The sequence below is a fragment of the Rhipicephalus sanguineus genome, chromosome 4 (assembly GCF_013339695.2).
Source record: "Rhipicephalus sanguineus isolate Rsan-2018 chromosome 4, BIME_Rsan_1.4, whole genome shotgun sequence".
Lineage (NCBI taxonomy): Eukaryota > Metazoa > Arthropoda > Arachnida > Ixodida > Ixodidae > Rhipicephalus > Rhipicephalus sanguineus.
The window spans coordinates 137,167,910-137,184,574 of NC_051179.1; the positions used below are offsets into that span (position 1 = coordinate 137,167,910).

General features: G+C 44.6%; 1 protein-coding gene across 1 annotated transcript in view; it reads right to left on the reverse strand.

The window, feature by feature from the left end:
* LOC119390737 (monocarboxylate transporter 2) overlaps positions 1–8,639 on the reverse strand; it is a 39,011-nt gene extending 30,372 nt beyond the window's left edge. Inside the window, exon 1 of the mRNA XM_037658426.2 lies at positions 8,539–8,639. The gene's annotated coding sequence lies outside the window, so the exon portion shown is untranslated. The remainder of the gene's footprint in view (positions 1–8,538) is intronic.
* Positions 8,640–16,665: the final 8,026 nt, after the last annotated feature.

Sequence of the window (16,665 nt, forward strand, 5' to 3'; positions counted from 1 at the left end):
GAAATATAATGTTATCGTGGTTTTGGAACGTAATCCCCAACAATGATTATTAGTTATTACTGCCATTAAGGAAAAACAGCGCGGTACGAAGCGCGACGAATCCGGAGCACTTGGGCATTGCAGCATCCGTATACTCGTTTTCGTTGCGTTGGTGCGTTGCGTCGGTGCCGGAGCAAGACGAGAAAAGTCACCCTCTGTACTTGTAGCATAGCAGTTGTGGACACTAATGGAGTTTTTCTAGCGAGGAACTTCAACAGAGGAGACATGCCTCTCAAACGCTTTTCATGCATATTGCCACGTGCGCTTCTTATTCTCACTTTCGCTGTATTCGGTTTTCGCCCACAAAGACTGTCAGCAACGCTCAGCGCGAACCGCGATTGATTGTTCGAGAAGCTTCGCGATCATTGTAGCTCGCTTTGTTAAGATTGCGCGCAAGACGCGCACACTCGAGCTTATTCTAGAATTTGCGCGACAGCCAGCGATAACGCTGTTATATTCGACGGCACATGTTTAAATGCCGACGCGCTTCACCGCTTGTCAGTTGATCGACGGTCGACGCTCTGTTCGCCGCTATCAGTGCATACAGCAGTATTGGTGTAAATTACCTTTCCGTTTCTCGGCCACAAGTTCGGCCAAATAAAGACTTTCATCTCGGACACGTCGCCTGCGGTCTTCGTTCACGTCACGACCCCGTGACAATATAAATACATATTCCACATCATGTGTACATAAAAAGCAATGCTTAATGTGACTTCTGCGTCCACAACATGCAGCAGCGGCCTGCAAGGCGTACTGCCCTGTCATCGAGGAAAATGCAAAATACTTATTGTATGCTGTAAAGCAAAGCAGTATGCGTATATAGAAAAGAGACATCATCAGTAATGATCAATCTTTTCTGAATGCAAATTGTGGGAACCACGTGCAACGGCTATCTCGAGATAGCGCCGCTGCCGTGCAGTGGCTGTTGGCGGGCCCTACTTGCGCGTGTTGAAAATGCGTAACATGCGAGCTGCCAGGGGACTGGTACTTGCTGTCCGGATATATGGAACCCTCGCTTCGACTATGGGCGGTGCGGAGCAAGCCCAATACCCACAAACACAATGCCTATGTTCTGTGCAATTTGGATCGACACCAAATATGAGCTGATCAAAGCTTTCAATAAGGGAGAAACGATTGTTGGCAATGGAAGGCCCAGATTTTCCCTCTAGGAATTTATTTTGCTTACAAGTAAAAATAATTTTTTGGGTACTAAAGAGTAAATTCGACGAATGAAATCACATGTTCTTATAGACCTGCGAAACAGTCGCCGTGGTAGATGGCGAAGATAATTTAGACTTCTGCCATCCGAGATTTTTGAAAACCACATCACCATACGCGCCCTGGACAAAGAGACAGCGTCATCATGTAACTCCTGGTTGCTTTAAATCTCCCGGAATAAAAAAAATGCACTTTTCACTGCGCATAACTCTCGTGCGTAGAGAAAGGAAAACAAAGAACGGGTCCTGACAAATAATTACAAAGTAATCGTGGAGTCTACTAATCTTTCAGAAGCCACGGAAGTGGCTATTTCGCGCAAAGAAAACACAAGGGGAGGGTTGAGGGGGGCGCAAACTTTCGACTGTTTATTCCAAATTTACTGCAGTAGTATATATATATGCAAACGCATGCGCGGAATACGAGGCAACCAACGAACAGATAACGCTTTGTGCAATGCAATACAGAGGTATAGACGTGCGCAAAAGTGCAGGCTCACAACAATCGGATACCATCTTAATCACAACCTGCGATGCAAGAAAGTGCTCTCTGCCTGCGAAAGGAACAATGAAGTGTCACTAATGCATAATAAACCTCGTGCTTTTATGTAAAAAACTTCCAACAGCTCTCGAGCAGTGGTGTCCCTGCCTCTCCCAAGAATCTGAATTTTATGCAGATACGGCTCACACTTGTGGGAATTGCAGTGGGCCGACAAATGTGCCCCATCTTTACCTTTTAGTGACAGCTCGAGTTCCCGCGCACGCTCATTCACGCACCTTCCCGTCTGGCCGACATATGTCTTGCCTTGTGTTTTCTTTGCGCGAAATAGCCACTTCCGTGGCTTCTGAAAACATGAACCGACTAGCCCAACAACGTGTGCTTCTGGTCTACTAATCGCCAACATACGCTCATATCTTAAAGCAAATATGCGCACTATGGGAACAAGGATAAAAGGGAGGAACCGACGACACAATGTGTCGTCGGTTCCTCCCTTTTGTCCTTGTTTTGTCCTCCCTTTTGTCCCATAGTGCGCCTATTTGCTTTAAGATATGAAACGTTACCAACTAGCCCAAATGGCTGTTTTGCGCCAACATACGCAGCGCCTCCAAGCCAGGGTGCAGCTGAACCGGCAGCTTCTTCGCCCTTCTACGTGCCTTGTGTCATTTGAGAAGAGTCTGCTGTTTCCAGCGAGTTGTTTGGAAGCGTGGACTCCCATAAACCAAAAGCCGCAAAACTACATTTTTTTTCCTGACCTGCATGCGCGCAAAGAGCGTTCTATAACACCTGTGGCAGAGTCAAGGCCTAGCTTTCGCGTGCCTTGATGAATGTCGCGCCCGCTACGGAAGGAAGCTTGTGTCAATTACGTTCGCTTCGTACCTGACGCATCACTGATGTATGATATTTGCATGCGAGGCTCTTTGATGTGCTCTTACTCGCTGCGTCAGCTCCTAATACCCGTACACTACCGTTGTCTCTCTATGACGAGCATTAAACATAATGCGCCCAAGGCATCATATCGCAATTTTCGAGGCTGTGTCATTCATACACTAGTGTGCTAGATATTAATTTCGGTTATTAGACTATATTTTGGAAACGTATTTTGTGTTGTGCCCGCGCTGCATGCTCGTTTTGTGTGTGAACTGGAATTACTAACCTATATCTAGGTACGTGTCCGTGTACACACTGCAGCAATGCCCTCTTTTCCAACATAAATGTAGCTGGTACATGCGAAGGCTAGCGTTAGACACAATAGCTACCAACTAAGCTCTTAATACTGCGCAGTGCCGCGCGCAGTCGATATATCCGCGCAGGGCACAGCGGAAAATCGGGCTACGAGAAAAGGAAAAAAAAAGAAGGTCTAACGCACAGCATTTTTTCGAAGAACTGATAAATAACATCCTGACTGCATCAAATGAAGGACGCACAAATCACTACCAGGTCAGTTCAAACACGCTGCTGCAGGATCGGAGTGTTCTTGATTAAGGCACATGGCGGCGCATTCTAGGCTGTTTTACAACGCTCCTCGAGGATTTTTAGCACTTAACACCTGCCACCCACGAACATTTCTGTTGGGTTGAGTTACCCTACACAAGGAAGCTGACTTTGGCGGCGTCGAAAATACAGTTGAAACCTGTGATTCCTGAGCGATTCGTTTCAGGTTATGTACCACCTTGTGAATATATGGAATGTGCAGTTTCTTCTTTGTGTTACTTGGTTACGGCTGCGGTGGTTGCGCCAGTTTTTTGTAGTCCTTCAGCTACTGAAGTTGACAATGACCGGTCCAAAAAGTTTAAACATAGTTATGTCGAAACAAAATTTTAAGTGCATGGATGATTACTTGATGTTCCTTCAGTCTAAACGCACCAAACTTGAATCGAATGTTGCCGATATTCTCAACTTGACTCGCGATTGTTTCGATCCCTTAACCGTTACCCATTAAGTTCTAGTTGATGGAAAGTGCGGTTTCTTGACTTGTTAAATATTGGTGCTGAGCACGTGCTGGAGGTGTGATCCTAGGGCGAGAAAACCGCTACTACCTTCCAGACAGTACATTCAAAATTGGTGAAAAGAAGCGTTGCTTGTTTTTGTTTTAGAGCTGTTTTGTCTCAGTCATGTGCTCATCTAATGATGGAGGCAGTTCTGCTGGATGCGGAAGCTTCATATACCTCCCATGGAAAGCGCTCTCGCATGCCGATACGCTGCGGCAGCGCCGCTTCCACCAGTGGCGGATGCCGGGTATCCAACTAGAAATCATTCACAAACAAAACATTTCTTTCATGACGTCACTGGTGACGTCAGCAAATAGACGGAAAGGTCGCGAAACCGAGAGGAGGAGGGTTGCCGCGGAAGCACTCCTTTCCCACTTCGCATGCAAGCAGAATGCGTTCGTGTTCTCTTGCAGGTCCGCCGGCCGCTCGGGCGAAGCGGCCATTTGTTAAACTTAGTTAACCATTTTTTTTTGTTCGTGTATTGTAAAGTGGACAAACAAAAGCTGGCTGGTTATTCAATAACAGAAAATTCGATCAACTCAAGTAAAATATTAATTTTTTTAATCAGACGTTTCCTACCAACAGACATACACGTGGCGTGGAAGTGTAAATATGCAAAAGCAGCTTTAATTCACAACTGAAATATGCACATAATGAGCAAACATTTAACCCAAAGTGTGTGAACCAATGTGATAATTATCAAGAATCACGAGCAGGCCACGTCGCACTTGACTAACTCACGTTTGTTATGACGCCGTGCATATTTTTCTTACAGAACAAAAGTACCAAACAAGACAGACGTTCAGGGGAAGAGGGAGGCGTGAAGCGATGGAAAATCGTTGAACATGGAAGGCCGCTCGAGGCAATGTTTCGGCAAGCTGACTTGTCTTCGTCAGGGCAGCAGCATTGCTTTGACGAAGAAAATTCCACTTGTCAAAAAGTTGGCTCCAGCGACGTTCCCCGTTAAACGATTTCCCGAAGCATCAGTGAGTCCATTACATGTATTTCAGTGCCAGTATTAGAAGTAAAGGCCCACAATGTTTCAAACTAACTACATGCATTTCCACGAACAGGAATGAACCTATTTGAACTACATGCCAATAGTAAAGGATGAGCAAACTGTGTAGTCGAACCAGCACGCATTCAAGAATCTCATGAAATGCATTTTGCTGGCAACAGGTTGGCTATCGTCATGACCACGACCTACTATACTCCTGACCTGCCCAGATGTCCCCTCTCCAGCGCCCACGTTCTAGTTCATACCTCCTGCCGCTAGGGATGTAACCTACGAGCGTTGTGGCGCTAGTCAACGCCTGTTCGCCGACGTCAGCTTTAACGCTCGTGATGATGTTTCGCCAGCGGAGAGCGCTCATGTCGTGTAATTATTATGCATAAATGCAAAATACTTCGGAAATAAAAATACGGAAAGTGAATTAGAACTTTTTTTGCATTTAAAAGGACACAGCCGTCCTAGACTATGCAAGTCTACGGCTTCTCACGTTAGTCAACCAGTGCGCAGTAAATATTTAACCGCACAGAATAGCTTACTTGACCCTCGGTCTAAATTTGCAGAAACAGTCACATAATGCCGGCAGTTCGTCACATAATACAGGCGTTCTTACTCCAGCGCCGTCCAAACGGTCGCAGAGTAGCAGACGAACAGGTTATAGGTAGCGCCACCTGCGGCGAGCGGTTGAACGAGAGCGGGGACGTGCGCTTCCATAGGACCCCCGATATCTGGGCAGGTCAGGAGTGTAGTAGGTCGTGGTCATGACTAACTAGTATTGCTTCTGTCAGTCCAGTCAGGCTTGCAGAGAACTGGGTTTGCTCATGTACTGATGCAAAATGAACACGTGCTGAAGTAATATACCCAAATACTTGTGCTCACCTGCTGTCAACAGGAAACTTGAAAAACATTCCCGGAACAGGAAGTCCCACGATTAACACACCACAGAGCCGCGCAAATGTTCCGCATTTTCCGTTTGCCTTTACCAAGAGCATTTGACCAGAATTATTCCTTGCGCTGAAGAAATTCGCGGGGCCTGTGTTCAGGATATTTCGAATTGGTATCTGTTCAATGGTCAACTTGGGGATTACATATAAAGACAGCTAATTAATACAACACCCTACATCAATAATGCTTCTGTTGTGCTTAAGGGACCTCGGCGTGGCCTCCGACTCTGGCGCATTAAAAATGCAATACGCAGATCCGTTTTGCAATGCACTCGCGCCTACACATGTGTTCTGAATACATAAGCATGGGCGCGTTGAAAGCTCTTGATTTCCCAATTTCACACCATCATGGGCGGAAAGTTCTCAGTATGCAGCCCTACACACCCCTATTTTGCGTTGTTTTCAGCAATATCGGTGGTAACAGGGCAATGGTCAGGAAGTAAGTTCAAAACGAGTCCTTTTTGTCCACTTAAGGGTGCGAAAATGCGCAACGTTTGTGGTATTGTCGATGAAACGTTTCTTCTTACTTACCTATAGACGGCTTCGCTTAGGCGACGACTCATCAATACTCCGTCAGCGCCGAGAAAATGCACGATGCATTAGAACTTGAACGGTGTAAAGTTTTTAGGAAACGATCAAAGTTGTAGAAAGAGTGCCAAGCTCATGAAAACTCGTGCTCGCACGAAATAGTTCCATGACTCTTTTGCTGTTCCGCCTGACGATTCTAACATAAAAAGCGCCTGTAGCGTTGTAGTCAAAGCATCCAGCTGTGTTTCGTGCTTGAGGTCGCGAGGCCAAATACAGCTGTCGCTGCACTTTAACGTACAGGTGTGAGCAAAAGCGTACGGGACAAGGGATCGCGTGTCGGAATGCATCCACGCGCCATCTGTCGACGCGACGCCTGCTGCCGAGAGTACCACTCAAGCAGCGGTGGGCATGCGCGTCCTGTCATATCAGGTATCCTCTCATGTCGCTTTGTCTGACGTGGTAATGGCGCTCGTAGAGAAAACATCAACTGGGGGTCGCTTTCCTTGATCAATTGCATCTGTGTCGTTGTTTCACGTAGCGCCTGCTGCGGGGCCGGCTCGAGCGCCTGGCGCGCATCGCTTTTGACACCAGTTAATTCGCCTAGCAGACCATAGCTAGCATCGTATAACTTCTTAAAGCCAATCATAATTAATTACATTTTCTAGTGACGTCCTGTGGCCCCACCACAAAACTGAGCCCAGCTTGCATTTGCCGCATTAAGCCAAGTTAAGCTTAGATGAGCCTAGTTAGGCCAAGGTAAGTGTAGCCAAATCTAAGTTAGCCTAGTTAGGCATGGTATCACCTAATCAAGCCAAGCACAAGTAAGTTTAATTAAGCAAATCCTAATTAAGCCAAGCCCAGGTTGCCGTTGCCATGTTAAGCTTAGATAAGCCCAGTTGATTCAAGGTAAGTACAGCTAAATCTAATTAGCTTAATCCCTGCCAGCGGCAAGCTGTTTTTTCGTCCATTTTATTTTATTTACCTCTCTATCACAATTCTTACAATATACTTAAAACAGCACAATTTCCGTTCCTTATACGTTCCTTGGCTTTATTGTCTGCTGGTTTCATTAAGGTTTAGTATTATAAGGCATTTCAAAAAATATATCCACAAATCATCAAGCATAAGGACACTGGAATATTTGCTCGCTGCCTTCATATTAACTTTTACTCTGGTGGGAGTCATCATAAGATGACTAGACACACCAATTACGGTAGTAATAGGCAAATGTAATTAATGGTCTTTTTATTTAGTGGGGCAGGCGGTTTGGTCAAAATAAAAATATTGCTCTCCTTCCTGCGAATTGCTGCCCTTCCTTGCCGCCTTGAAATTTCGAAAAATGAGCGTTTAGTATATACAGCGGCGCAATAAAAGTCAATCAAACTCAGTGGCGAAACCGAAACTGAAGCTCCGATGAGGCCAAGTAGCCAGGGGCGTAGCCAAGGGGGCGGTTGGGGCAGTTCAAACCCGCCGCCCAAATTTTTCAGTTTTGCTTGCGTATATATACATGCACACATACAAACGCACTCACGAACATACATAAAGTATGGTTCAACCGTGGTTGAACCCCCCCGCTCCCCCGAAAAAATTTCTGGCTACGACCCTGCAAGTAGAAGACCATTAGAAAACGTGACTCTACACTACGGTGATTGCAGTGGTGTTCGTTCTGCATTTCTTAACGTACGTGTGACAGCAAACTAAACCTGCACAACCACGAAGCGAAGTCGATCGTACAAAGACGTTCGCTCATTGTGGACGTCTCGCAAGAGGATGGCAATTGCACTTCCGAGTTTCGTTTTCGGTTTCACCGATGGGATTGGCGATATTTCACAATTCGTTAATAATTACCAGGGGAAAACGGAAACAGACCTTGAATGGCTGCAATTTTTCCATTTGACACGACCACCCGTCTCCGCTAAGTACAAAGTCAGTTACCTTAATTTTTTAATTACTATGGTGATAGATTCATTTACTCTTCTACAGGTATCGCCAGCAGAGAAAAACCAATTATGCATGCAGAGTGAAAATATCTCATTTTGCTTATTTCTGAGAATTTTCGGCACATTTCTTGAAACATGCTTGGTACCTTTCGACGATCTGCATGAAGGAATCTTGAGGTTGCTGCAGCGGGCAGTAGTCTGGCTCATTTCTCCTACTACCATATTGCTGGCGGCTCAGAGCTTCTGGAGTACACCAATGAATTTCACCTAAAAGATGCACTGGAACCGGGCATTTTTCTGAATACTGCTGCAAACATTGTTTTTCATCGCCACAACAAAGTACAAGCAGATTCGTCGGAAAAAGGTTCGCTCACCTAGAAACGAGACCGTGCAGCGTTTGGCTTATCCGTGATGTTTGGATATTGTCCTCTCGGGCTTTCGCAGGTTGTTCAGTCGCCAAGAAGCGGATTCATGTGCACAGTCGCTATCTTTCCTGTCGTCTACCGTTGCTTTTACGAGGCACGTGCGTCAACTGCGCGGCCGCCTTGCACGCGCCCTTCTCCGCGTAAATAAAAATAGCATCCGAATATGCACCCGACACGGAGAGACGTGATTGTGGAAGTCTTGCAGGAGTTATCACGATTCCTTCTACGATGTTTGTCCAACGAAACAGCCGCCACTGGGTCCTTGTAAGGACAATCATTTAGGAGTCGCTTCCGCTTTATGAGCGCGATCTAATTACCCATATACGTTAACTCGTCTCGGCCTGCCCTCTTTCCTCTAGTTATCGCTTCTTCTTTTCTTGGTCTCTAAACGGTTCGAAGAAGGCTAGACAACTCTCTTCAAGTGCTAAATATACGTACAGGTTACTGCAACACGTGCGGACAGCTTGCTAAGAAGGCGGAACATGCGCAGTTAACAGCGCTTCTGAAAAAAAAGGGTACCATATTTTCAGCGTTAGTGTAAGCTGAGCATAACCTGTAAACACATCCTGTTTTTGATATGAAAGATATGAAAAATATTAGACTTGTGCGGGTTCAGTTGTAGCAAGGTATATCATTTAGGTATATGATTTATTATTTGGCCTGTCAGAAGGAAGCGGAAATAGAGCGTTTGAAAAAAGTTATCGTGTACTCCACGAAGCGAAAAGCGCTGCCAGACGATGTCAGAACCGTTTCAGAAGCAGCATGTGCGTAGAAACTACGTTGTGATAGCAGGTGGTATTTTTTATAGCGCAGGAAAAAAAATGCGAGAATGCTAGCCCGCAAGAAGACTGAAATTAGCCGAACAATAAGGATTATTTTTAAAACCATGAAGCTCATCCCGCTCGCCCAGTTTTGTACGCTGTTGCAATAAGGATGAGCTGGAGCATTGACGGCAGCCAACCAAATGATCAAGCAGAATGTCGTGGATTCTACTAAACAATAGACCACATTGAGCCTAGCCATTGGGCAATAGTGAAATCCGCAGAATATAAGCAACCCCAATATGGAGCCTTCATAGATTACGAGAAAGTGCTTCCTTCAGTTGAAAGCTGAGCAGTCGTGGCGACACAGAATCAGGGTCGAGAAGAATCGTATAGAAATATTTCAAGAAATCTAGTGCAGCTCCAGAGTCACCTAGTTCTTCATAAAAAAAACATACAATTACGCTAAAGAAAGGTGTGAGGCAAGGAGATACGGTCTCACAAATGGTATTGACCGCACGCTTACAGAAGGTTTTCAGAGCCTCGATTTGGGAGCAGTCGGGGATAACAGTTCATGGAGGGTGCCTTAGTTACCTGCTATTCAGCGATGGCATCGCCTTGCGTAGTTACTCAAGGGACTAGTAGTAGAACATGATTACTGAACCGTACAGGCAAAGCAGAGTGGTGGGTTTAATATATATATTAAAATAACTAAAGGAATAACAACATTTTGCAGTAGGCAGTGAGCCACTGTAAATGGTAAAAAAATGCGTCTACTCAGGACAGGAAATGACAGCAAATCGAGCCATGGGAGTGAAGAAAGTAGAAGAATAATCGTGTGGTGGCGCGTACTTGGCAGGCATTCTCAGATCATGAATTGAAGTTTGCCAGTTATCCCTGAAGAGAAAAGTCTATAACAGCTGAATCGTGCCTGTACTTACCCACGAGGCGTAAACCTAGAGGCTTACCAAAAGGATGCACCTTGAATTGAGGACGAAAGGAAAATGAGAGATGCAATCTTAAGAGAAAAGAAGAGAGCAGCGTGGCCCAGGGAACAGATGTGTGTAAAGGACATGTCTTAGAGAAAATCCGGAGGAAGTGGGCATGAGCACGACATTTGGCGAGAAGGCAAGGTAACCGCTGGTCATTAAGAGTAACAGACGAGATTTCAAGAGAAAGCAAGCGTGACTGAGTGACGCGGAAACTTTGGTGGGCAGATGCTACTAAGAAGTTTGCAGGGATAAGGCTTCCGCAGCCAGCACAGGACTGGGTTAGGTGGATAAACACGGGAGACGCCTTTGCCCTGCAGATGGCCTAGTGAGGCTGATGATGACGATTTGCGGCTGATGTTCCAGAATCATGACAGGCTATTTACCGTCGTCTCTAAATAGGACAAATGTACAAGCAGTGTATGTTCCCTGTGCTAATAAATTGGAAATAAACTTGGCGAGTAGCCAAGGAACTGAAGAAGTTAAGCACCTCGCCACGTGCGACAGAAGGAAAAATGATGGGCGTAAAACTACGAGGTACGAAGTTGTGGTTAAATAGAAAGCAAGGCAGCGGACATTGTAGCGAATATTGAGAGAAAACAGTGCAGCTGGGCAGGTCATATGATTCATTGGAAGATATCCTATTATAATTCCCTTGTGTTACACCTGTTTGTTCGATATATGCAAGAGAATGTACTACTGCGCGCATCAAAATTCACATGCGTGAAGCAGGCGGAAGCATACAAAAGTGTAGCCCAGTAGTAGGTAAGCCTCGAGAAGGTGTACATTACTCACGGATTCAAACGAGACATCAATTTTTTTAGTATGACGACTGGTATGAGCAACTTCTCGCGATAACCACTTCATGTCGCAAGGAATCTTGTCTCTAAAGATAACGTTGGCCCTCATCTACGCGTTTGACTCGAAATTACGCCGGTATGACCCAAACTGAAGACGGTGAAAACGAAAGTATACGGGTTATTTATGCCTAAATTGGCCTGTTGTATTCTGTGAGTACTGTACGTGCTTACTAAATTGCAGATACTCTAATGAAAGTGCAAATAACGCAATGACAGAAGGAAACTGCGACAGGTGGATGTACGGCCGCCCGCTCTCCGTGTCTCGCTTGCGCTTTACTTGCAGTATGTCCCGGTAACAAGATTGGGGTCAAATTTCTAGCCTTTTAAACTATACGCTCCCACCAAGGTATGCAGGGGCTGGAAGATACGCGCTTATTCAAACCCTCGACGCGCTTGCATCGCGCACCTTAGAAGTAGCGCACGTAATTCACCTATAGAAAACGTTTAGACAAAAGGAGTCTGCTACTGGTGAGAACGTGGTATTTGTGGCGCTGTAGCAGGTATCGTCCATCAGCGTACTTCATAAGCCATAGCGCACTAAACTAAGATGGGACAAGATGAACACAGGACGCACTTGTCCCGTGTTCATCTTGTCTCATGTTCGTTTAGTGTCCTACCGTTTCTGACGTAGGATGAACTACCAACACGCCCAAGCGCCCTCCCTTCTGAATCGCCCGTTTCCCCCCATAGCGAAGCTGCAGGCTTTGAGAATACCTTCGGGAGGGACTGGCGGCCACAGCGTCAACCAGGTAAAGTGCAAAGGCATTGCTGGAACCTGTCGCTTAGTATACACTTCTTAGTAGCTTATGCGCAACAGAACAGTGTCATATCACTACGCTGAATGACTGGAAGCAAGAGCTAGGGCAAACTGCGACTCATCATCGAACTTTGGCATGAGAATGCTTGCACTTTTATCACTAGATGTCTTATTGCCACATTCTTTGACACTGAAGCCCCAGCAATTACACTGGGTGGCCATGGGGAAAATAATAACCACAAATATTCGTGAAAATAAAACCGTTTGGTGCGGAGCCACTGCAGTTGGAACGTCCCGAATGGCCCATAATTATGCGGCTTATCCTGCTGTTTATATGTCGCGGCGTTGTAACAGAACGTCCGCACTGACCACCTTTGATGTCTTATAATTTGAGCCTATACCTTCCATCGAGCATCCGCAACCGTAAAAACAATGCTCTCACTACCTGATTCTTTCTCGTCTCTTACTGCGAATTAGCGGGATAACCTGCACATTCTATATTTCTTGGCCAAAATGTCATACTTGTTCGATGCGCCTACCTAACTGATGGCCGCTGGGGATAGGCTAAATGGAATTTACCGTGAGTGCGCCCATAACTTAGGGCAGTAGGAACTGGACGCTGAATGAACTGAAACAAGTCCTCGTTTTTCTTACTGTACTTCACCATTAAAAGTGACGTAAAGTGAAACTTTGCCGTAACATGCCGTTGCTATTTATGATTTGTCGTGGTGACGCCGGGCAACACGACTATGAATTTTTGTGGTACGGTGCACTTTAAAATCTTGGAATGAAGAGAGCTGTGCTTGCTTGCCTCTGCTTGTTTATTGTTTTTAAAAAATCCTGTCCCCAATGTGTTGCGGGAAGTTTTAGCTAGCAAATCAACCGCCTGGAGGAGGAAGGTTATCCGCAAGCTGAACTGGTATCTGTGGCTGAAATAATTTTGACAAAACCGCCAACCCGCCATGTGGACAAACAGCGACCTAGCGTAAAAGAGAAGGTAGCTGCAGTGTATGTTCATCGCGTGTCCACCAACCAAAAATAATATTGTCAAGCGAGCAGATATAAAAGTGGTCTTCTCGAGCCCTTTGAAACTTCCTAGACTTTGCAGAATGATAAACCCTTACCTCCGAATGGCACCAGCTTGTACAGTAAACCACGAAAGAATGTATGTCGAATTCCAGGTAGGAGTGGTCTACAATATTCCCCTGTCATGCTGTGAAAAGCATGTTGGCCAAAATGAGGAATGCTTAAACGATAGGCTCAGACAGCATTGCAATGATGTTAGGAATGGCAGAGTGTGTCATGTGACAATCCATTGCCGAGATTGCAAGTGTTTATCGAATATTCGCGCCTGCTCTGTGATGGCCACGAAACGTGGCAAACAACATAGATTAATAATTGACGTAAACTCTATTGTTGAAGCGGGTTGTCTTGCGTGAGTGTTGCCTCCATATCTTTATCACAAAAATGGCTGCATTTTGTGAACGCGACTGCGTAGCGATGAAATGTGACAGCACTGTCTGTATAAATAGCACCCAAGTTTTTCCCGGGAGAAACCTTGTTGGAAGGGGAGTCCTGTGTGTGTGTCTCTCTCTCTTGTCCGTCGTCGTCTTCGCGCCTTTTACCTCGGGTTATGCAATACCAACGCACCTACTTTTCCACCCTAATGAGGACTTCATATGAGCTCACCAGTGCTGGTGCTGCGAGCACTAACGTTTGCGTTGGTGTCGTTACAGCACTATGAATACCTGGTTCTACAACCATGCCTTTGATTGCTATGTTTGCGCATTTACAATTTCTACATATCATTACCGTCGTTTTGGAAAATTTCACTGGACATCAAAAATGCGGCATAAGACAGCTTCCCGTAGCCTCCTTCGCATAATATCGGTTCCCACAGTGGATGTGCTCTGCCGGAATTTTCGAAGCGAACCTTGCTACGACTTCACAACAGACTTTACTGGCGGCGGCGATGGCAGCGGCATAGTGCGCGAAAAATCCAGCGAACTGTAGAAAAACGCGGCCCTCGAATATGCGTCAGTCACATGCCTATCAGTATAAGCCGTTTTTCAGTAAATGATGCTCCCTCGACAGTGTGTTTTTCACCTATCAGCCATTTCTGATATAGCAATCTGATGTGTTATCGAAGTGGCTTATCATCTCAAATTGCCACATTTTATTGTTGCCTGTGCACGAACGCACAACTGTCGTTGCTGTCTGCAGCAACTGAAGTATTGCGCTGCTAAGCACGTGTATGAAGGCCCGATTCCCGGCATAGATGTAAGAAACAGTTTGGAGGGAGCATTGCGCAACGCCACAGAAAGAAAGAAAGAGAAAAAAGCGAAGTAGTACGTCAGGCACGCTCACGCCAAGTTTGTTTGCCCTTACTTCCCTGATAATGGAAGGGCTCCTAATTTTTTTTTACTATGATATATGGGTGTTCCACAAGGCTCCATTCAGGCCATGCTTTTATTTGTACTTTGCATTATTGACCTACGGCGAGGTGTAACTATATCAACAGAATGCATTTTGTGTGCTCAAGAGAGAACTATTTTACGGTTGGGTAATGCTCTAAGGAACATTATGTCAACCCTTACTTTTGCCCTTGTTAACGTCAGTCCTTGATGCGCTAATAATAAACTTTCGATAAATTTCTCCAAAAGTAAGTTTGTATTTTTATTTCTAGGTCTACAAATAACGTGCAAGTGGCGACCGCTTTTTACGTCAGTTTTTGTTAACCCTTTGTGCCTAAGTGGGTCACATACGTCCCACTTTTCCCTCTGCAGTAAAAAATTTCTGTAACATCACCTGTCACAATTGCCGCAACGGAATGTTGATGCTCTCTTACCTAAGTCCTTTGTAAGCGCGAGAAGATTTGTTTTACTTCGCCATGAAAAGGTGACGACCGCGTCGGAATGCCGTTGAAATTTGTTTATTTTTTACGAAACCTTGCGTATTTTCCTCTCGTTGAAATAAAAACATCTGCTATTCAAAGTGCCAGGCAATTTTCAATTTTTCTGATTTTCTAGAAAGGCGATTTTAGCTCCCAGTCATAAAGTGTTTTCGCAAGCTGGTGCAGTAACTCGACCGATAAATGCATCGAAACACTATCGTCTGCAAAACTGACAAGTTCTGCGTTAAGTCTGATTGTGGACAATGGTGCATTAGAATATTTTTTCTGGATATCGTACACCTCTTGAAATGTGGGCAGGTATTCAGTGACAACATCAGTTCTCGATCATTACGACCACGAAAAAAAAGACAAAATCGGCAAAAAAATGGGTGGTGCATGCGGTGAAGTGACATTTATAGGAACAGACTCCAGCCCTGTGAAGGCGAATAATAGGAGAAGCTGCAGGTGGTGTTCTGCTGCTAGAAATGAGGTGCACAAAGTGTTTCTCTGAAAAGTTTGACAAGTGCTACCCTGCGCCACTTGTTACAGCCATTTCATCCTAAATACCCGGCGATGTGATCGCAAGATGCTGCCTTCATGAGTCAGTGGTATATTGTTTTCCCAGTTTCGAAAACACTCTCATCAGTCAGTGAGACATAAGCGTCTCAGTATTTTTTTCATTAAAGTAGTGGCTTGGTTTGGATTAAATTAGTTTTATACTATTTCTATGCGGTTTATATGTATATACCACAGTCAGGTATTATGTCATGATTTGAAAAATATAGGCGAGCCAGCAAAGGGTAATAAACATCCTAATCAACCCTCAGCATGTTGTTCCTTCCTTCGATGAAAGCTCGATTCCCGCTTAAAATTGAACTTGCTCTTTTTGGACTTCAGTCGCAATCTTCTTTGGTAGTATGGCTTTACTAAAAGCTATGTATGATTTTACTTAACTAATACATCGGCCACATGTTATGCATTCACTCAAAGTCACCAAGACAATTGTATGGCGGCCTGGAGTTGAACCAACCATTGCCACCATTGTTCCAACTAGCATATACAAAACCAAGCCATTCGCCTTCCCACCTGGATCAACCAACGTTCACACGTTATTAATCTGTACCGTGAACTGAACAAACTAAATATTGCCAGTCTAATGAAAGAAAGTTAATGTCTGCACAATTGCTTATCGATTAGCTAACAAAAATAGCGTTCTAAAATTTCTTTTCATTTTACACCTTACTATTCAAATATTACGCGCTTTTCCTTAAATAATAACATTTTACTTCCCAAGGTCTGAGCAAGCTATGGTTTTCAAAAAGCAGCTTTTGTTTGAATCAAGCGTTGGTATTCTTTGCCTTATAACATTAAGAGCATTATTTCTGCATCTTGATTAACACCATAGCATTATTTCTGTATCTTCATTCAAATATCCGCTTCATAATTTCATGTTTCATCTAATGCGCAATTTCTTTACTATGTCTCGCAAACATAACTTTACCTCGGTGGTTCTAAATACTGTTTGCTTCATCTTCAGCTATTGTTTGAGCTTTATCCCTAAAGTTTTACGTTTTACATTCTATTGTTCTTTGTGTGACCGTGTAAACTCCCAGGTATTTTTTATTTGTACTTTCTAGTTTGTGTATTTTCCTGTTCCTTTTTCGGTTTGTTAAGTAGCGTTTACTGTAGGTATTATATTACACCATAAAAGGCCTCTTGCAGTGTTATGTGTTTTTGTTTCTGTACCATAAGGTATATACGGTTAGATCTGTACTCAATACTGAATAAACTTCTAACTTCGACCTCTATGGTTAAG